The sequence below is a fragment of the Barbus barbus genome, assembly GCF_936440315.1.
Source record: "Barbus barbus genome assembly, chromosome: 19".
In the NCBI taxonomy this organism is placed as follows: domain Eukaryota; kingdom Metazoa; phylum Chordata; class Actinopteri; order Cypriniformes; family Cyprinidae; genus Barbus; species Barbus barbus.
The window spans coordinates 5,476,804-5,499,080 of record NC_136747.1 but is presented as its reverse complement, the minus strand read 5'-3'; the positions used below and the strand labels follow the sequence as shown (position 1 = coordinate 5,499,080).

The 22,277-nt window shown below is 39.1% G+C and overlaps 1 pseudogene across 1 annotated transcript in view; it reads right to left on the bottom strand.

Moving 5' to 3' along the window:
• Positions 1-497: 497 nt before the first annotated feature.
• LOC306885263 (protein 4.1-like) overlaps positions 498-22,277 on the bottom strand; it is a 33,478-nt pseudogene continuing 11,698 nt past the window's right edge. Inside the window, exons 10-16 of the transcript in view lie at positions 22,046-22,132; positions 13,668-13,719; positions 13,290-13,442; positions 4,130-4,269; positions 1,342-1,431; positions 903-985; positions 498-596 (exon numbers count right to left, since the gene is read on the bottom strand). The product of the transcript in view is annotated as a protein 4.1-like (transcript). The remainder of the gene's footprint in view (positions 597-902; positions 986-1,341; positions 1,432-4,129; positions 4,270-13,289; positions 13,443-13,667; positions 13,720-22,045; positions 22,133-22,277) is intronic.

The window sequence follows — 22,277 nt, the reverse complement described above, 5'->3', positions numbered from 1 at the left end:
TCTGCAGCAGATCTTATTTTGTAGATTTGCTGCAGTGGCTTATCATTTAATCACTGAATATTCACAGCCGTCATCTGTTAGCAGCTTTAATTCAACTGGCTGACAAAATGAAAAATCAGTTGTTTTCGCACCTTATTTAAAGGGTAAAAAATAACACAATAAGTGTTCATTAACATCAGCATGTTTTTTTTTTTTTTTTTTTTTTTGTAAATTGATCATCTTCCAGCTCAGAATGCAGCACTTTCCTCTCACTCCTTTTGTTTTTCCAGTGTTTGGTTTCTCATATTGATCATAACCGAATAAAACATGCTGAGTGACGACTAGAAAGCATTATCGCAATATGTTTTTTGGCATGCAGATCACTTCAGTGTTTCTAAAATAAAAAAGAATGTGCATATAATATTAATAACTCCAGCTGGAATCGTTCATGTGCCGAAGCGGGTCTTATATTCGGTCAGGTTGTGCAGGAGGAAACTAACCTGTGTCTCATGCAGGAGTTACTCAGGGGTGATCTCTGTTTCCTGATGCACCACCACTTTAGTCACAGACATGTCAGGGTGCTGCTCCTTCGCCTCCTTTATAGCCTGAGCAAGAGCCTGGAGAGCAGAGAGGACAGTACTTAAACCAGAGCAATAAACGCATACATTTAAAGGACCCATGAAATCAAAACTGAAGTTGTGTGGCTTTTAATTCAAGCTTTGAGGTCTTTATTTATCTGTTATATATCAGATATATGCATTTAGTTTTTCTCTTTCAGGAAAATAGACCAATACTTATGACATATTCTCCTCAAGAGCCTTTTGGATGTTTTTATCCTATAAATCATGTCTATGAGAATGTCTGTAAAACATTCTGCGTCTACTGTGTGGCCGACATGATTATTAGCTGTAGGTGCATTTCACCTTATCATGGTCAATCTCAGTGTCTCCAGTGATCACGATTCTCTTCTCGATACGGGTCGCTGAGATCCCGCCTTTCACTTCGTCTGAGCAGAGAAAGGGAAGAGAACGAGAGAACGAGAGAGCCAGAAACACAGTGAAGCAAATATCTCATCTGTGCAGTACGGCAATTCTTCACTAACTTTGCAAAATGGAAATATGCTGTGGAATGGTGATATAAATTGTAATTAACGATGGCTTTATCTTATATACGCAGCCTCTTGGCACCATTGTGCCCTAACTTGCAGTGTGCAGTATTGTATAGTTTTCTGCAATTATGTTTTGCAGAAAGTGCTCGTCTTATTATTTTAAGTTTAACATTGTGCTTAAATAAGACCATTTAACATCAATCAGTCATTCTTAAAGCAGCAGACACTGCAGGTTTCGGCGTAGCTTTATGTACCTTGGTGATCTGGGTGGTGCTGACGGTCTCTGAGGTGATGGTCTGAGCACTCAACAGCATCCCAGACTCCTTCTCTGACAGCGCGTTGGGCTATTAGCAAACAAACACACATGTGCTTAGAAATCTCTTCCATTACATCCCTCATTAATCACTTACATCCAAAGCCATTTCCTATGGAGCCCCAAAGGGGACACAATGACTGAAAAAAACACAAGCTTTTAAATTTGCTTCTGGGTTCTCTCAAACAATGTTTTGAATTTTCTCACAAAAGAGCTGAAATATAGTTTTGTCTCTCAAATTCTCAGAAAACATGTACAAAAGCTGTCACTGGGGCAGTATCCTTTCAAAAGCTACACATTTGTGCCTTATTTATCCCTAAAGGGTGCATGTAAACATATTAAAGGTATATATTAGTACCTAAATGGTACATATTAGTACCTTTTACAAAGGTACTGCCCCAGTGGCAGCTTTTGTACCTTTATTTTTTGATAGTGCACATCATATTTCCATCAGCAGTTTTGCATTCACTAGCAGGAGGTTAAGTTTTTCGAGAGAGCATAAAAGTTTCTTGAGGAAGCATTAAAGGGTTACTTCACCCCAAAATGAACATTCTGTCATTAATTACTCACCCTCATGTTGTTCCAAACCCATAAGACCTTCGTTCATCTTCAGAACACAAATTAAGATATTTTTGATGAAATCGGAGAGCTATCTGACACTCCATAGACAGCAACACAACTGAAATGTTCCCAGGTCCAGAAACGTAGTAAATACATCGGTAAAACAGTCCACGTGACATCAGTGGCTCAACTTCAGTTTTGCGACACTACGAGAATACTTTTTTTTCCGCAAAGAAAACAAAAATAACAATTTACTCAACCATTCTTCTCCCCCGAGTTACGTTGTCCGCCATTTTAGAGAGTATGAACGTAAACAACGCTGATTACGTGAAATATGTTCTTAGGTACTCTCCAAAATGGCTCGGGGGAGAAGAATGGTTGAGTAAATTGTTATTTTTTACCCCCTCCCATGCAGAACGAGAATTTCCAGTGCTAAACATATACTCCACTGTATCCTTGTAATTAAGCCTTGCCAATTTAAGTTCCTTCTTAACCTGTTTTTGTAATACCTTATACTGGGTCACATCACCTTGATTAAAACAAATGTTCCTCTGAATAATTGTGTTTTTTACAGATTTAGTGACCCATGGTTTATTGTTTGGATAAATGCGTTCCGGCTTAGTTTTCTTAAGGACCGATTTGTATAACGGAATCAAGTACACAACATTGTGATCTGATATACCCAAGGGAGACTACAAAAATATTTATACGCTCCCTTCACAGATCTATAACATAAATCAAGACATTTCTTATAGCATGTAAAACAGGTTACATACTGATAAAAAACACTCAAGGACTTCCCCAGTTCACAATGATTAAAATCACCCATAACGAAGTTCGGTGCATCTGGCGTCATCCTTCAAGTCTTTGCAGGAACGCTCTTGGTAAATAATAGGGTCATAGGGAAACAGATAAAAGTTCAATGTCAAGTGCACACAAGGTCTCCCTAACAACCACCGTATCACACCAGTTTTTGTTCACATAAAGACATAATCCTCCACCAAGTGATTTACCCGTCACAGCTGAGTCTCTGTCCAAGCGATAAAGTTCCCCAAAGCCATCAATTTCCAAATCGAAATGAGAATCTTGTTCCTTAAGCCATGTTTCCGTAAAAGCAAGAAGGCATGCACTGCTATACTCCTTAAGGAGATAGCTCTAGGATTTCATCAAAAACATCTTAATTTGTGCTCCGAAGATGAACGAAGGTCTTACGGGTTTGGAACGACATGAAGGTGAGTAAATAAAGCCAGAATTTTCATTTTGGGGTGAACTAACCCTTTAAAATACAATAATACATTAATACATTTACTGTTTTCACCATCACCATGTATGTCCCTTTAGGGTCTTTGTAATAATAATAAAAAACTTCCTACTTAAATAATCAGAAATGTATTGTTATACATTAATGCTGTCTAAAACCAAAATAAGTACTTTTTTAAATTGCCAATCTTTGGTTTGCCAAAAATAAATATTAATTAATTTAAATAATAATAATAACCTTGTTTTATAAGTTTCATATCCTAAAAGTGAATTAGTAGCACTTTTTTTAATTACTGCACATATTTTACAGTCCTGTTCCACCTGAACACTGGGTATGTACGTTGTGAGTTTAGTGTAAGTGCACATACAGTAAAATATACTGCAGCCAGCGAGTTTTGTATGCTTTAAGTGAATTCAGGCATTATAAAGATGGATGATTTTTCATCTGAAATATTAAAAAAAAAAAATAATAAGTCCTCATTATTACAGCAGTGGGACCTCTGGGATGCTGGTTAGAAACTCTGGCCTAAGGTTATACAGTAGAGCTCAAAGAGAGACAACTAATGGATCTCAATGATATAAACTCACACAGAAATGCACTGTGAAACTGACAGCACTGCAATAGATTACAACAAACACTGAACACATACAGTGCAGAATAGGAAGTTATGAAAGCGATACATTCTGAGTGCCGATACATGCACTGTTAAATATCCAATATTCTTGATTATTACTATTATTAACAAAATGACTATTACTGGGGGATGTGGTTACCAATATGTATTGATGCAGATACATTTTGCATCCAAATGCATCCTAGTTAATTTTTCATTCCATGTGTGGCATATTCAGTCAAACAATGGCACAGTGAAAGACTAACCAAAAATGCTATCAGCGACCGGGCTCACCTGTGCAGACTCATATGTGATGGTCTTGGTCTCTGTGTGCACAATCGGGATGTCCTTGGTGGTTATTTCGCTGCGGAGGGAGTTGGTGACATCAGAAATGGTGATGGTTTTCGTCTTCACCACAGGAGACTGCGAGAGGGGTCAAGACACAGTGGAAAGTGAATAGAGAATGGTTTTTCTCACTACATTAACTTCACCTCATCAACAATCTCAAAAAACCATCTGGAACCTTTGGCCAAGTCTTTGTACTGTAAGGTTGATATTCTGTGCTGACTATCTCAGAAAATGCTTAGCCACTTCAGTGATTTCATATGTACTTTATCACACTTTCCATTAAAAATAATTTTCTTTTATGGTACATTATGGCACATTGACTGGATTTCTTAAACATCAATGCTTTCAAATTGCCAGCCAGCTGAGTTAATAATAAAGGCAGATAAAAGTGTGCTAAAATTAGTGCTGTCCAATTAATCAAACATAATCGCAATTACGATATCAACTACAATTAATCTACGAAATTGCAATTATGATATTGAGTAATACAGGAACACAGTTCTGGGTTTGTAGTATAAGAAATAATTGCATGCTGTTGCTCCACATAAAGTAAGTATATTAACATAAATAAGGAAAATAATTGAAAATGATGATTTCTGTCATGATCAGTCTCAGTCGGAATTAAATTATGCTTCACAGAAGTGCGTTCCAGTGGAGAAAAATATCAAGAGGCTCCACAAACACTCCTCCTTTAAGAGTGAAGAGTGTTTATTCTAAAACTACATATTGTCTGAGAGGACCTGAATGAAGCCTTCATCATGCCTAGAAGCCCACCGCTCCTATTACCCACAATGCTCGGGTTAAATATGCAGATTATGCATTTCAAAACCATCACAAATTAGTATGGTTTTGCTTGTTAATCTTTTATCTATAGGCACTTGGCCAAAAAAGCTTTTGATTTAGGAACATTTGGCACATTGTAAGTCAAATATTATTTTCATCCAATAATGTTGACGTCAGGTTGACAGATGATGATGGGAATGAATGCGGAGGCAAATTCAAGCCAAATCATGGGCTCACCATGTGGCGCTTTCAAAAGAACAGATCGGTGCGAAAACTCGCATCCGTCTGTAAGTCTCCTTTTAGTTGCATTTAAACACTAAAGTCACTCAAACCATCAGGGAACCACCAAATCTCTTGTCACAAAAGATATTTAAGAAAGCGATAACATCTCCATAAGCTGTTTTCATACTGAATGGATTACATGCTCTTAGTTAGACTGGGGAAAAATGAATTAATTATGAATATTTTTGAATATTAAACATACATTTTCCTGTCTTCTTACAGGCATCAATAAAGCATTTGCAGTTTGTCTGGAAATAAATATAATTTGGCTATAAGCAAGAAATCAAGATATTGTGCTTATAAGATGACCATGACAAGAAAATAATTAAGAAAATTTGTTTTTGCAGTGGATATGTTGATCTCAGAGTCCACAATAAAACGATATAAGGGAATTTCAGACATTTGAGCTCAATGCAAATTGAAATGAACTGACTTTTATGTATATCTAAAAATATTTCACTAGATTTCAAGATGTTCTGTGAAAATGACTTCATAGAAAAGTTATTTTTAAAGTTTATTGATTGTACCTTGGATTGTCTTTATCATGGAATGGACTTCGTCAGAGCAGAAGTTATATATAATTTGAAACAAATCAAAACCAGGCTTTGAAATATATGAAACAAAAAATTACACAAAATCAGATTGTCTATGACAACCTACTGAACAAGAACGAATTGTACCCACCGACAGTGCCCTTCACTAAAGAAATTATGCAAATGAGGTAAGAGATATGTCCTGAACAAAATTTGCAATCGCCCACCTTGCAGAACGATTCCGAATATTACGCTGCATCAAATCCACAATCTGCTACACTTTACTGGGGCTGTCCGGCATCACTCACCAGTGTGATCCACACACCTCAAATTTGTGTCAAATTAAATATGCCATCTACTCTGACAACAGTTCATAAAAGTGCAAAGGTGTACAAGACATTTTTAAAGATACATTACGCTACCCTAAATGCATATTAAATAAAAAAATTAAAATAAATAAATAGTTGAACATGAAACACATTCTCTTCCTTATATCACTATGCATTATGCAGTCACTCATTGCAAAGAGAGAGACTGTGATTGTTGTATCACGTAAGACACATTTAAAGCTGGCATGATAGTAGAACTGATGTTTTTGATGCATGCTAATATTCGTGTGGTGTGTAATACAAGCTCTGATATGCTGATCCACTTAGTGCTGATGCAACATAAATACTTTACAAAGAAGAAGACGGGATTACAGAAAATGTCCCTTTCATTATGCATTGGCTGGCAATGGAGCAGAGATTTATATCTGCAAAGAGAAGCAAAGTGCAACGTGTGCTGAAAAGTTGTCCAGAGAAATCCAGTGGTCACAGCGTGAAGATGTACGCAGCTAGTGAATAACATAAAAACTAAAAAAAGCTACATTTGCACATACTGAAGGAAATGCAGTGTTTGCAAGGCAGCAAAAAATTGTGTTTAAGTTTCAAATGAACACAGGTTTTAGCCTTTGTTTGTGCATAGCTGAAAGACCAATCACAAACCAGTAAACAAATAAATGAATAAAACGGCCGCTCACAATTTAGCATGCAAATACTATGGTAACGTCATCGTAAGCAGTTATCGTTCAAATAGTTTAGCGACGTACACCACCATTCAAAGGTTTGGCATCAATAATATTTTTTTTAAACGTTTTTGAAAATTATCTTATGCAAATTTATTTTTATTAAAAAAAACATTAATATTATAAAATATTATTACAATTTAAAATAACTGTTTTCTCATGTAATATATTTTAAAATGTTATTTATATCTGTAATCAAAGCTGAATTTTCAGCATCATTATTCATCTTCATGATCCTTCAGAAATCAATCTAATATGCTGATTTGCTGCTTATTATCAATGTTAAAAATAGTTGTGCTGCCTAATATTTTTGTGGAATTTTTATTTTTATTTTTTTTCAGGATTACTAGATTAATAAAAAGTTCAATACATTTACAATACAATTATGTAACAATGTAAATAACGTATTTACTGTCACTTTTGATCTATGTAAAGAATCTTTGCTTAATATTGACACCAAACCTTTGAAAGGTAGTGTAATTCAGTGAGACATTTCTGAATTTTTGATTAATTAATTTTGTTTAACAAAAATATCACTTAAACCTGAAATTTACATTTATGCATTTAGCAGACACTTTTATCCAAAGCGACTTGCATTGCATTCAAGTTACAGTTTTTTTTTACATTTTATCAGCTCTTAGTCTGTATGGTAAATGGTTTGCACTTAATTGCAGAAAATTAAGAAACATACGAAGAAGAACAATGTAACTCAAACTCATCTTGCAAACACAGTAATAAACAACAACAAAAAGTTTAAAAAAAATTACTGAAACAATGCTTATTTTAAGAAGAGCTCAAAATTAAGAAAATCTGAAAACTCTGAATGTGTTTGCTTTGATAAGTAAATCTTTACATCCTATTAAGATAACATAGTGCATCCAGGGTTTTTGTGTCACAGTGCATAAATAGTTTAAAATTATTAAATGTCAATCAACATCCACTCTGAAATGGTGAAAGTATTAAGAATCCATGAGGGACAAACAGAACCTCCTTATTGTCTCATAATCCAAATAAGCTCAGTCTGAGAGCAGCTGCTGCCTCCCTGATATCTATTTCGTTTCTTCCACAGTCTCTCAAATGAAGATAAGCCACCAGAGCACCAGCGTCAGGACCAGCAGGCTGCTCAACAGGAAGGAGACGCGGGGGCGATGCAGTACCACTGGGTACAGCTGGCAGACACGGGCCGGTTCCTCGTGGACACGGCTATGGAGACCTGAATGGTCTTTTCTTCATTGCAATCATCATTATCATCTTCATCCTCCTCCATATGCTGCAGCAGCGGCGGGCCTCCTGGTGTGAGTGCCCACCTGACCCTTACCTGCTGTCGCCTGGACGTGCCTGCTGCACACTTCCATCTCTGCGCAGGGCAACGGTACACCAAGAGAGACACAGAACAATGAACAGACATGTGGAGAGACATGGGGAGAGACTGATGAGGATAGTGGAGATTTCTGGGTGGGTCTGAAGGGTCCAGGCTCAGGAGTTTAAGCGGCCAGATTGATTGAAGCAAAGGCCTTATGGGTTTTTATGGTGTTGATGGACACCAGATTGATATTAAGTTTGGCAGCATACATTGTTTTGGCAGTGTAAATATCCATCAGTGATAGAAAAACACCATAAAAACCGGTAGGGTTTGGGTGGGACGGGCCACTATGCGAAATCCTTAGAGGATCAGATCAGTGGATGTGTCTGTCACAGAACTAGACTCAGAGTTTACTACATCCACAAAGAATAAACAATCATCGCTAACTAAGGTTCGAAATTGGTTCCATTTTTAATGTTTGTTTCTGCCAATTAATACTTTTAAATACTGAACAGAGAATATAAGTGAATCTGTAGCACCAAAGCCAAAGAAACTGTTTTGGTTGAGAGTTAGTACCAATTCGTACGTATTTTACGAGGTGGCTAATTCGTATGAATTCGTACGACCTCACTCGTACGATTTGTCTAGACCCCAGTGATGGGTACGTTTAGGGGCGTGGTTAGGTGTAGATCATTCATACAAATTCATATGAATTTTGCACCTCGTAAAATATGTACAAATTGCCATGAGATCGGGCTGTCTGAATCGAATATGATAAAAGAGAGTGCTTAAATTGACAACATAGTTTAATATTGCAATGTTCTCGCTGACTGCATGCAACAACATATAGCACAACCGGTTTAGACTGATTTACAAACAAATGACTTGTATAAACTGGTTCTTTCAGGTGAATTGCTCAAAAAGACTCACAAATCAACTCATGAGTGATCAGACTAATGACTCACTAATTGACTAAATCGGACAGGGGTGCACCAGTGTCTTCAGGATGATTAGAAAATCACAGTTGTGTGAGTTTGATCAAAGTTGGAGCTAAATGTTGACATATCGTACTAGGACATTTACATGACAGCGATATATAAAAAAAGTTTTTCCATCGCATTTTTAAAAAAAAGATCCCAGTTCATACAGATCCATGAAAACCAGGCCAGGCCAGTAGTTGGCTATGTTACTTTGCCTGTGCACATACCTATATACTGAACACGTAATACGCATGTGCATTAATGACGTCACCGTTTTCACAAATCTGTGTTTTTGTAATTTACACATAGACGACAATGGTATCACTTTCAAAACTTGCAATTTTTACCCCGTTTTCAAAAGTTTGCCTTTTCAGGCCCCCAATCACCGTTGTTGTGTAAATTAATGGCCACAACACATAAAAAAGATATCAGTTTTTAGTGTAAACATGTCAAGTAATTACTTCTGTCTGAATTTTTAATTTAAACATGTGGATATTAATTCATGCCGTGCAGTTACAAAAAATGCTTTACGAAAGAGATTTTTGGTAACACTTTAGAATAGGGAACACTTATTCACTATTAACTACGACTTTTCCCTCAATAAATTTCTAACTTGCAGCTTATTAATAGTTAGTAAGGTAGTTGTTAAGTTTAGGTATTGGGTAGGATTAGAGATATAGAATAAGGTCATGTAGAATAAGGCATTAATATGTGCTCAATTAATACTAATAAATGGCTAATATTCTAGTAATATGCATGCTAATAAGCAACTAGTAAAGAGACCCTAAAATAAAGTATTACCAGATTTTTATAATAAACCATAATTTAATTTAAAAAACTGTTTACGATTTTTGTTTAATCTATATTTAAGGCCAATTATGGTGAATTATTCCTGATAATTTGCAAATGAATCATTAATTGAATGATTAAGAAACTAGAACTGTTCGATAGAATCAAAACAGGCATCTTTCCATTCCTTACTAGGGCTGTAAAAAAAAAAAAAAAAAAAAAAAAAAAACCAATTTTGAATATTCATCAAATTTAAAATAAAAATCCACATTCGAATGCAAAAACGTTGCATTAAAATTTTAGGTGTGCGTCAGGCAGCCTTATCAGTGGCACACGAGCTGCGATGACGATGTAAGTGTCGTTGCATTTTAATGTTTTTCTTAGTCCATCCAGTTGAAGCCACTAGATGCGGTGCTGTTACATTGTTCATTCAAAATTTTGCAGAAAATGAGTACATCAATGCAAAGAAGATGTTGTTTACGTCAAAACTGAAACCAAGCCGTTCACACAGAATGCATATTTATCACATTTTCTAGAGGGATATCATCCATTGCACTCGCATCTTGCACAAGAGAGCCGCATGTTTAGAAAGCCCTGTAAAATTTATTTAAGTTCAACTTTTAAAAAACATGTCTCGAGATTTAATGGCGTTTTTTCCCCATCCCACTGCATCTCACGTTTGAAAAAGTACTCTTAGTGATTGGTTTTCAGTTCTTTGTATTAAACTATACATGCATACGTGATGCTGTTTTGTTTCTAATTGTTTAAGCAACTTAATTAATTATATATGGCTTAACATTAACATTAATTTAAATATTATGCACTTTTTTCAAAGATAGTCGTGTTATTTTATTGCGTTGAAGAAACGTGCATTAGTAATATTTTGCTCGATGCATCCTCTTGTGGAAGCCAAAAGATTTTTTTCCCCCTAACTGAAATGATGCCTTTAAATTTGAATATAAATCGAATATTAATAATATTTAAGTACAAAATTCGAATTTAGTTTTCCAGCCATTTTGACAGCCCTATTCCTTACAAAGTCCATGTCTAGAGCTAACACAGAGACGTTCAATACTGGACATGTCCTTTTGAAATCTATTGAGAAACAAAACAGACACCGAATTTTAAATACAAGTGCACGCTGTCTAGACAGAATGTAAGAGAATAAGAGAATTTGAATTGGGCACTGGGCACTTATTCCTGGACACTCTGGGCACTTATTCCTGGACACAATTCCTGCTTGTGGAGAGGAGGAGGATCGAAGTAGAGCTGGAACTATGGATGAAAGTGGAGGAGGACAAGACTGCGATCCAGGACAAGACTTTTGCGAGGAGAGATGGAGGAGAGTAAACAAAGGGAAGGAAAGGATGGACAAAAAGTGAAGGACAGGAACAAGAGGAAAAAAGGCGGGAAAGACAATGAAATGAAGAGGAGGAGGCATCAGTTTCTTATTCTTTGCTTTTCCTATTTCCTTTTTTACTACTTCCTCCTTTTATACCTACTTTGGTTGACAATAAACTAACAGACTCATTCAGCATCATTATGCAGTTTACAACACACCATGCGATTCGCAGATCAAAGCAGAGGAAAGCCGGCGTTAGCCATTCAGAGAGCAGCAGCAGGAGTAAAGGGGCTTTGGGAGCGGGCGTGGTTAGGGGGGTCTATAAAAGCTGCGGCAGTGAGCAGATTCAGAGACAGAGGAGATCTCCTACTCTGATTGGGCCATGGCCATAGCGTCCAGCAGCCATTTGCGCTTCTGCTTGTGCAGCTTCAGAGACAGAGGAGATCTCCTACTCTGATTGGGCCATGGCCATAGCATCCAGCGGCCATTTGCGCTTCTGCTTGTGTCATTCTTTACCTATATAAAGAAACGTCAGTCTTTTCAGGTGCAGATGCTTCGCAGCCCTGGCAGTAATGACCAAATGAGAGTACGTTTACCTCCGATATACCCCCCGCTACTCTGTGTACGGGTAGGAGAGGAGGCGTCTTCACCTGTGCACACATGCCCACACACACTGAAGAGTTTATAAAATAACTGCTTATTCAGATAACATGCTACATGTGTCAACGAGCAGCTAGATGCATTCTGTATCAGTGAAAAAAGAAAATTAATTTAATCCTTTAATAAAACTTTACCAAATGTAACAATTAAAATTTAATTTTAAAGAAATGTTCAAATTCTTTGTACACGTCCTTTCCAGCTTTATATAAATTCCTTTCTTCTGTGAAACAAAAATGAGACAAGTAGAAGATATATACTATATTTTTGGTGTTTTCACATCCTTTCTACTGTTTCCCACAGGGACTAAGAGCAACCAGCACAACTCTCCTTTGTATTCCATAGAAGAAAGAAAGCTGAGCTTGATTAGCATGAGTTGTTCTTATGATTCAGAATGATTTTAAAAGGCTGACAGGATAAGCATTCAGATCCATGGGTGAAGTTCTGAAGTTGTCTTATTTACTGCCTGTCACATCAAACAGACTGTGACTAGAAAATGCACCATACTGAGACCGTTACAACTTGGCTGATGTAAACCTTTCTCTAAAATTGTATGTTTATAGAGAGTTATTGTAGTTATTATTATTAGCGAAAACTAAAACTATTAAAAAATATTAGATGAAAAAAATTAGAAAATTAAAGAAATGTTACATATTCTTTTTAATATGCCAATAAAAAGTACGAAAGGCTTTCTCACTTTATTAAAATTATGCGAAACAAAATGACAAATGTTCACTTTCACAAGCCGTCACGTATTTTCGCGCTTGCAGCGGGAATCTCTTAAGCGAGAATGAGAAGTCTAAAGCTTACAGGCTTCCATACTTCGTCCGCCCGCAGCGTCTTCCGGGATTTGTAATGTTTCGATTCTCTCAAGTCTGCATTCGATGCATCCTCGATTTCAAGAACACATCCGGGGCACTTTCATGTGTCCTCTGTACTTGCATTCTCGAGTATTGGAATTGAACTTTGACGGTTAATGATGCCATAGAGCGAGAAACGGCCAATGTTTCAGCAGTCACTGACAACAGCACTGAAATACACCCAAAAGTTCAAAATAGAGATAACTCAGAAAAGAAAGCATAATATACCCATTGTTCATTGATATCTTTTACTCACAACTAACAAATTCTGAGAATCCTTGAAAGATTTGATGCCACTTTTTGCGACCTTTGGAAAAACCAGTCACTAGTTCTTCCCCAAAAGTCATCATTGTATTCACATGAAACCGTCAACATGCTACGCAGCTAAAGACGTGGATAGTGGATGGCCAAAGTTACCTCCATTTCATGAAGCCAGTAATCTATCATCAAGACTTCCAGTCTTTAAGAAAAAGGCATAAAAAAGTCTCTACAGTGAAGTGTAACCTTTAACCCTGGCCGTTGATGCTGGCGGTCCGGAAGGGCGTGTGGGTGGACAGACGCGTGTCCCACTCGCTGGGCCTGGGCTCGGGCACCGACTCCATGAAGCTTCGCTTGAGTTCGCTGATTCTGGTGTGATGACGCATGATACTGTCTTTTCCACGTCCTGAGAGAGAAAGAGAGGTCCAGGCAGAGAGAAAGCATACCAAAGAGGTCAAAAAAAAAAAAAGAGGATTTTTTCAGAAGAGAAATTTGGGAACCGATAGCAAAATTGAGATAAAAACTGAGAGTACAGGAAGATGAAGGACAGATGAAGAGATGAATGAGACGGGAAATAACCCAATGAAGACATCTCATTAGTCAAATGATCTGACATGAATCACTGTTTTACCCCAAACTATCTCAGGGGCGTCACATCTAGGGTTGGGAATCAAGTAGATGTACTGCATAATTTCAAGATGTTTGGTTCCGTTAACAATTCTTGAACGTCAAAAGATCCCATCTAGGGTTTGTTGTGAGGTTGCAGTCTAAATTGAATATGAGCTACACTCTTAAAAATAAAGATTCCAAAAGAGAGCTTTTGCAGTGATTCCATAGAATAATAACCATTTTGGGTCCCTCAAAGAACCTTCAGAACTTTTTTTCCACTTTAAAGAACCTTTTGTGCAATTGAAAGGTTCCATGGATGGTAAAGGTTCTTCACCATATATGACAATAAAGAATGTTTATTTTTAAGAGTGTACACAAAATAATACAACTACAGTAACTAGACAACACATTCATATTGCATTGTCCTCACTGCTTGCATGTAACATCAAAAACATCAAGTATTTTTATTTTTAATGAATCAGCCAAAAAATTCTCAAATCAGTCTTGAACGAAGGAAAAATGGCGCCGATGATGGCAGCTATTGTGCGTTGCTCTCCAGTGTTTGTACTGTTTTTGTTTATTTTTCCTGTTTTTTTGTTTTTCAAATACGATCAGTTTTACCAGGGATGACCTGCTGAACATTCGGCAGAACACACCACAAAATCTTTTACCGGATTTAGATTTTTCGGACGTTTTGCTGGACATTGTAGTTGGCGGAGCCGTAGCTCTGGTCAAACGCTACAGGAGGCGCAGACGGCGGGGGAAGAGAGCCGGAGCGCTCGTGAAGCTTCGTCAGCGTGGATTTCGAACGGTGTTGCCTGGGATCCATCTGGCGAATCTCCGCTCTCTACCCAACAAAACAGATGAACTCCTTCTGCTCTCCCGGTCAAAACGGACTTTTCTAAATCTGCTGCTCCGTGTTTCACGGAAACCTGGCTGAATGGCGACATACCAGACAGTGTGCTACATCTGCCTAATTAGCAGCTGATCAGAGCAGATCGGGACATGGAATCAACGGGAAAATCGCGTGGCGGCGGGACGTGCTTTTACATCAATGAGAGGTGGTGTACAGATGTAACCGTGTTAAAGAAGATGTGCTTCTCAGATCTAGAAACGTTCTTCATTAACTGCAAGCCGTTCTATTCGCCGCGGGAGTTCTGCACGTTCATTCTCGTGAGTGTCTACATTCCACCGCAAGCGCACGTGAGCTCAGCTTTACAGAAACTCGCTGATCTGATCACAGAGATTGAGCAACAACACCCGGACTCTGTTTTAATCATTCTCGGGGACTTTAATAAAGCAAATCTCTCCCGCGAACTGCCAAAATACAGACAGCACATCAGACAGTAATATATTGGATCACTGTTACACAACAATAAAGGATGCATATCACTCGGTTCCAGGAGCAGCTTTAGGACTCTCTGATCACTGTTTGGTTCATCTTATTCCGTCCTACAGGCAGAAACTTAAGTCTGCAAAGCCTGTATTAAGATCTGTTAAAAGATGGACTAATGGAACAGAGCGGGATCTACAAGCCTGTTTCGACCTCACTGATTGGTCTGTTTTTAAAGCCGCTGCCACCGATCTGGACGAGCTCACAGAGACTGTAACATCTTATATCAGTTTCTGTGAGGATATGTGCATTCCTAACAGGACTCATCTAATCTACAACAATGACAAACCATGGTTCACTGCAAAACTCAGACAGCTCCATCAGGCCAAAGAAGATGCTTACAGAAAAGGGGATAAAGTCTTATACAAACAGGCCAAATACACACTGGAAAAGGAGATCAGAGGGGCAAAGAGGAATTATTCTGACAATTCTGGAAAATTCTCTTCCAGTGATCCTGCTTCAGTGTGGATAGGAATGAAGGATATCACCAGTTACAAGTCACCATCCCCCAGTACTGTGGAGAATCAACACCTGGCAGACGACTTGAACAAGTTCTTTTGTCGTTTTGAAAGATCACCCCACACCCGCCCTGAACACCTCTCCACACAACCATTCACACCTCCAGCAACCCCTCTCTCCCCCAATCCTACGATTCAAATCAGCGAAAAAGATGTGTGCCAGGTCTTCAGGAAGAACAAAAGAAGGAAAGCACCAGGCCCAGACGGTGTAACACCAGCCTGCCTAAAAACCTGTGCTGATCAGCTGGCCCCCATCTTCACACAGATCTTCAACAGATCACTGGAGCTGTGTGAAGTCCCCTCATGCTTCAAACGCTCCACCATCATCCCCATCCCAAAGAAACCCAAAATTACTGGACTTAATGACTACAGACCTGTGGCCCTAACGTCTGTAGCCATGAAATCATTTGAAAGACTGGTTTTGGCTTATCTGAAGGACATCACTGGACCCTTACTGGACCCCCTGCAGTTTGCCTACAGAGCAAACAGGTCTGTGGATGATGCAGTCAACATGGGACTGCACTTCACCCTGCAGCATCTGGACAGATCAGGGACTTATGTGAGGATCCTGTTTGTGGACTTCAGCTCCGCTTTTAACACCATCACCACGGAAACCCTTCAGAATAAACTAACCCAGCTCTCCGTCCCCACCTCCGTCTGCCAGTGGATCAACAGATTCCTGACAGACAGACAGCAGTTAGTAAAGCTTGGTAAATTCACATCCAGCACTCAAACCATCAGCACTGGAGCTCCTCAGGGCTGCGTACTCTCCCCACTGCTCTTCTCCCTCTACACCAACGACTGCACATCTAAAGACCCCTCTGTCAAGCTCCTGAAGTTTGCAGACGACACCACACTGATCAGCCTCATCCAGGACGGTGACGAGTCTGCTTACAGGCAGGAGGTTAAGGAGCTGGCTGTCTGGTGCAGTCTTAACAACCTGGAGCTTAACACGCTCAAAACTGTGGAGATGATAGTGGACTTCAGGAGAAACCCCCCTGCTCTCCCCCCACTCACCATAATGAACAGCACTGTGTCTGCAGTGGAGTGATTCAGATTCCTGGGCACCACTATCTCCCAGGACCTGAAGTAGGAGATTCACATAGACTCCATTGTCAGGAAGGCCCAGCAGAGGTTGTACTTTCTTTGCCAGCTGAGGAAGTTTAATCTGCCACAGGAGCTGCTGAAACAGTTCTACTCTGCCATCATTGAATCCATCCTCTGCACTTCATTAACTGTCTGGTTCAGCTCAGCTACCAAATCTGACCTCAGAAGACTACGGAGTGGGTAAGCTGAGTCCGGACTGCTGAGCGAATCATTGGTACAACCCTCCCCACTCTCCAAGAACTGTACTTATCCAGAGTGAGCAAAAGGGCTGGTAAAATCACTCTGGACCCCTCACACCCAGCACACTCCCTCTTTGAAGTGTTACCGTCTGGTTGACGCTACAGAGCTCTGTGCACCAGAACGACCAGACACAGGAACAGTTTATTCCCTCAGGCTATCCATCTCATGAACACTCAACAATAAATGTGGAACACACAACTATAATACACTATCCATTCACCACACTCACTAATTTTATCTTTATTTTCTAATTTCTAATTTGCACAAACTTGACCTGTACATACATAGTTGTTTATATTATATATTGTGTTTTGCTGCTTTGTACATTGCCTTTTGGTTAATTGTAGTTATTCTTTTATTATCTGTGTCCTGTCCTGTTGCTGTCTCTCTGTTGCACTGTGGAGCTTCTGTCACTACAACAAATTCCTTGTATGTGTAAACATACTTGGCCAGTAAAGCTCATTCTGATTCTGATTCTGAACTCATGGGTTTATAATTGGATTGGATTGGATTCAATTTATTGTCATTGCACCTGTAGGTACAAGGCAACGAAATTCAATAGAGAAGAAAAATACAGCACAACATGAGGAAAGGAAGGAGAAAAAATATAATCCTCACACTATGCTCCTGAACGGGAGTACAGTGTGAAAACAGACAAAAACCTCAGCATAGAGCACAGTCAATACAGGAACACACAACTTGCTAGTAATCCAGTTCAGACGAACAGCCATCCGGTCTGCAGCCATTACAGCGCTAACACAGACCCGTTATCAGACTGACGGGAAGAAGCGGCAAAGGCGTTGGATGGGGGTAATGGAAGGTGAATGAATATCTGTATGTATGAGCGTATGAGTGTGTGTATGTGTAAGTTCGTGTGCCTAGAGATCCGCCGCGCTGGCGCTCCAAACAAGTTGTCCAATTGTGGTGCGACATAGCAATTGCCATGGAAACGACCTTGGCCGGAACCCAAACGCTCACAAGGTGACAATCACAAGGTGTTTGTTGAGGGGGGGAGGGAAGAAAGAGCGTCTCCCTGCAGCATTCATCCGGGGAGTTAGATTCCAGAGCAACCTTGCCAAGCTGTCTGTTGTTTTGGGAAGCCGAAAAGAGATAAGATTGTTGTGTCTTTGGGCGAACAGCTGCCTAATTTCACAGCTATTCTCATTGTCCATTCTGATCTCCTTGTCCATCAATTTTCCTTTCCAAAGACGATAGCTTATCCGTAATCGAATCCATATTGCGGTTAATAGTCTCTGTCTCAGAGGTGACCGCTCTGCCAACTGCTTCAATCATGACGGGCAGCCTTGTGAGGTTTTGGACAGCTGTTCCCGTCTCCTTAATTCTCCGATAATTCAGGGCAACGCCTAATCCAATCAGCAGAAACCCAGTTATCATGGTTCCGAATAGGTAGATGTCTTCAATGTCCTCCACGGAAAGAGCAGCCAGACACACGACCCGCCACCTCTCCCATGCGTCCATCGTGTAGCCAGCTGCGAAAGTCCCAGCAGGACACCCGGGCTCTCCCGATCCCAAACTTATAGTCGAGAAGATGGTGTCAATTGCGTTAAGAGACCAGTTGATCAGATCCATAATTTCGGTTTTGTAGAATAGTGCAGAGAGTCTCTTCAGTGTTAGACAAGGACAAGACGAGAGAGCAAGCAGGGGAGGTAAGGGTAGGGAGGGAAGAGAATGCGACCGCCTTCGCTGAGAGCCAAACGAGATATGGGTTTGAACTCACCAAACAATTCACTTACTGAATTGTTATAGTACATTTTATATAGTTAAAGGAACCTAAATCATTATATTTCCTGTGATCCCCATCCCTAGTCACATTATTTTCATTCGAGTGAATGACACACACAAAGCCATTCAATCGCATTGGCCACCAAGACAAAGGTCTCTTCTTTCCACTTTTACTGTCTTCTAACTGCATGTTCCTCTTTTTTTCCATCACCTGCAGCCTGATTTGTCTCCCATCATCTCGACTCAGTAGCATCGGGTAATCAGCTATGCTCAGACACTGTAAGGCTATGAATATTCAAGTCGGAGAGGAGGCTTTGTGATTGCCCAAAACAAATGATCCATGTGTGCACAGGCAGATTATGATTAATGAGCTCGAGAGAGAGAGACAGATCAGCTGATCTTTATTCACATAACTACAGACTTTGGAAATAAAACAGATCTGTGTCTTGGTGCCCAACAGAACATTTGCGAGAACGAAACACTCTCATGACAAACCATCCCTCATCCTCTACATCAGACTTCAGACTGACAGCTGACACTTAAAAATAAACAATGCAAAGATTTGTCTGTCTCCTTAATTTTTGACATAATCCTTTTAAAGGTATAGTTCACCCAAAAATTTTAATTATGCCATCAATTACTCACCCCCATGTAGTTTACAAATCCTCTGGTTGTAAACAAGGAGCAGTGTTTTCTTTTCTTTGCACACAAAAAGTATTCCCGCAACTTCATAACATTACGGTTGAACCACTGACGTCACATGGACTATTTTAACAATGTCCTTACTACTTTTCTTGGCCTTGAACCTAGTAGTACCCTTGCTGTCTATGCAGGGCCAGAAAGCTCTAGGATTTCATCAAAAATATCTTAATTTGTGTTCTGAAGATGAACGAAGGTCTTACAGGTTTGGAACAACATGAGGGTGAGCAATTAGTGACAGAATTTTCACTTTTGGGTGAACTATCCCTTTAAGCATAATTCAAGTTACAAGCTGCACAAGTGTGTAACATTTAAGATCACAGGTTAGTACATTGAAACTGCTATGTGGCAAACTAATAACAAATGAAAAGCATTGTGGTATAGTTGGATTTGTTCCAAACTCTAGTGAGCTGCTAAGCAAGACACTTTAAAGTGGAAATGAAACATGCATGTTTGTGGCATTGGAAATGCTCAAATTTATTAGAAAACCGTCTTTTTTCCAAATTTCTACCTATATAGCTTGCGAGCCACCATGTTGGAATGACAATACACAACTTAAAGTCTCCTCTACACATGTACGTGAGAAAGTTTGAAATATATATTTATATTTATATATATATATATATATATTTATAAATCTTTGACCAGTGTCTGTGCTTTTTCTTTCCAAATGGTATAAGGGATAAAAATATATCTGTACTCATTTAAACTAGAGTTGATTTAAACCTGGCCCTCATAAACGCGCTCGTCAAATAGGCATCTATTGTTGTTATTAAATCACAGTTAGTGTTGCCAATGCAAAGCTAAGCTAAAAGTGCAGACCCGGAGATCGGCTGAGTGGATTCAAAAACGGTAAAACTCAACTGTTTGACTCTAGGGGAGTTGTAAAATTTGCCTATTTCCAAAGAAAGTGGAGTGTTCCTTTAACACAATTAACTTTTTAAAAGTGAATTTTATAATAAGGTCAAATAAAGTTTTACTTTAAAGTACATTTTCAATTTTGGTAATAATCTTTTGTTGTGCTTATCTAAATTTCTGAACCAACTCAGGTCACAAGTGATGGTGGCCTTAGACATATGCAATGTATTGTGTGTTATAGCGTTATCTAGCATATGGTTCTGTGTAAAAAAAAAGTAGCCAATCATGTATAGTCTAGGCCTGTTTGAAAGGTGTTTCAACTGGTTTTGAAAATGACACTGCGTGCGCTGTCAGGCGAGAGCACATCTTTAGAGAGCCTATCTGTGTTAGAGAAGAGACCCATTGCTCTGATTTCTTCTTTTCGGCCAATGTTACCATTGCAAAAGCATCCAACTACACAAAAAGATCAACTATACTTCAGACACTCGCAAACTGAGGAGGCATTGACCTCTTCCCTCCCACATCCTCCCAAATGGCTGACAACTTTGCCCATTTTTCACAGATACAGTAACAATCAGCAGCAGGCAATTCTCAACACAACAAACTAACAAACACCCACGACTCACATGCAAATCTCTATTCTCCTCTTATGGAGGCAGAGGTCTCTAAAGTTCTCCTCTCCAACCATCCTACCACCAGCCCCATTGATCCAATTCCCTCCCATCTTTTATATGCCATCTCACCTACACTTTAACCTGCACTTACATCCATCATAAATGCATCACTACGCACTGGCACTCTTCCCGACACATTCAAGCCGACTTGTGCAACTGACACTAAATACCAGACCACCTGCAGACTAGTCTCTTCTCCAATTCACTGCGAAAAACACTTGAGCGAGATGTTTTCTTCTTTCTTTCTTTATTGACTTTATTGACTTGATTACAAAGTGGACATTCAACAGATACAGCCTTGACTGAAGCCTTTGTGGGTGGAAAGGACATAATCCGTCCTCATTTGGTTGGAATTGTATGCTGCCTTTGACACTGTCTCTTTTCTAACCTCTCCAACTTGGGCATCACAAAAAAGCCTAAGTCCTATCTTACAGGTTGATTCTTCACGGGATCATGAGGTATCGACTAACCTAGGGGTACCACAGGGTTCAGTGTTTGGCCCCTTCTCCTTTTCAATATATACATATATATATACTACTGAGATCATCCAGGATGTGTGTGTATGTTTTTTTTTTGTTTTTTTTAGGAAAACAGGTATGTCCAAACCTCTAACTGGTAGTTTATATAAAGTGCAAACATCTCATTGATTTTGTTCTGCAGTTCTGTAATACATTATCAGCATATTTCAGATGACAGATCTAAAGTTTTGAACAAGCTTTAAATTTGAACAAGCTTTAAATTACTTCTCTAAATGTCTATAAATTGAACGTCTGATTTAAAGTTTTTCTTTCAATTATTATTTATCTTGGTTTTAAAGTTGGAGTAACTCAGGTTTGCAGCAAGAGAACACAGTACTCTAAAAACGATCTTCTAAAAAAATGTTGTCTATGTAAAAGACAGGGAACAATGCATGCTAGAGTAAATGCTACAATATCAATGCAAAAGTTCATCTGAACTTCACTCATAATGAACACTTTCCTCATTCCATAAACCTCAGTTTGTACTGACTCACTGTCGCTTCCTGAATAGGTTCATATCTGACAGCTACAGTGCTGTCTGGTACAGCCAAACTCAAGCAAGCAAGCAAGATACAGACAACACAGATGAGAAAACAATAATAAAATGATAATTTGTTGTGAAACATGGGCAGTGAGGAGATGATGAGTACAATGGCATCGTCCTCATGCTGCGATATCCGTACGGAACAAGCTCTGACCTTCCTCATGCGCACCATCTCTGCGTCCGCCCGTGGCGACTGTTCAGACCCCAGAGGGGAAGGAAGAGAGCATTTAAGTTTTTATGAAACAAGCTACTTTGCTACTCACTTACCAGTGAAAAAAGCATGATTCACAATGGTTGTGATTTATTTACAGCTGTTCATGTATGTCTTATAGTATGTA